Source organism: Zeugodacus cucurbitae, chromosome 5 (assembly GCF_028554725.1).
Source record: "Zeugodacus cucurbitae isolate PBARC_wt_2022May chromosome 5, idZeuCucr1.2, whole genome shotgun sequence".
Classification (NCBI taxonomy): Eukaryota; Metazoa; Arthropoda; class Insecta; order Diptera; family Tephritidae; genus Zeugodacus; species Zeugodacus cucurbitae.
Genome location: NC_071670.1, coordinates 33,081,438 through 33,082,407, shown reverse-complemented (window position 1 = coordinate 33,082,407; position 970 = coordinate 33,081,438). Strand labels below are relative to the sequence as shown.

Sequence of the window (970 nt, the reverse complement as noted above, 5' to 3'; positions counted from 1 at the left end):
TGGGGTGTATAATTGATTTATAGTCGTTATGCCTTAAAGAAAAAATTATGTTGTACCTAGGATGCTTTTTCATTATTCAAGTGCGTCACGAAAATAAGTGTTGAAATTAACTATTCAAACCCACAAATGGTCCAAGAAATACCTAAAATCATGCGGAATTCTATAATAATCCGCATTATGGCCACTCATTTACACTTCATATAGAGCTCTTTAGTTCCAAGATATATTTCATTTCATCTTTTGCTAAGGATATCAAATTCACAACGAGGCACTTGTAGAAAATGTAACAGTAAAAAGCTGGAAGAAGTCTTGGAGTTAAAGTAAAAGATAATTTATAAATAACAGTAAAATTTTACCAACAATAATTGGATTATTGTTGAAGTTCAATTTGATTTTTTTAATTTCCATAATATTTATTTGTATACAGAAATAACTGTTTCCGTGGTGTAGTGGTTATCACATCCGCCTAACACGCGGAAGGCCCCCGGTTCGATCCCGGGCGGAAACAGATATAATTTATTTTTTAAATATTTCTAGTATTTACTTGTTCAAATGCTATTTCTATAATAATTATTTCGTCATTAACTTTTTAGTAAAGGATTGATTATATAATAATTGAAAATACAATATGAAATGAGACAGTTAACCGACTGCTTAGGTATGATTAGATCTCCAAGCTGATACATACTATCGAGAAAAATTCTCACAATGGGCTAGCACACTGTCAAATAAGTACTACGAAATGAAGATAAAAGAAAAAGAGATCGGTGAACTTCACCAATAGAAACCATTTCTGACAGAATAAAATCCAGAAAAGTATCATATATGTCATTAATCTTCCCAGAGATAACTTAAGACTACTTGTGGCGGTGCTAATGCAAACTATAACTGTAAGTTCTGCATCCTTGAGGAGCAAGTAATTGGAAATGCGTATCCGCAGAGGACGTACGACACCTTCTTTGTCCGTAAT

At 32.6% G+C, this 970-nt stretch overlaps 1 non-coding gene across 1 annotated transcript; it reads left to right on the top strand.

Annotated features, from left to right (window-relative positions):
* The first annotated feature begins 435 nt into the window (after positions 1-435).
* On the top strand, positions 436-508 carry Trnav-aac (transfer RNA valine (anticodon AAC)). Its single transcript has one exon. It is a non-coding gene; the product is annotated as a tRNA-Val (tRNA).
* The last annotated feature ends 462 nt before the right edge of the window (positions 509-970 follow it).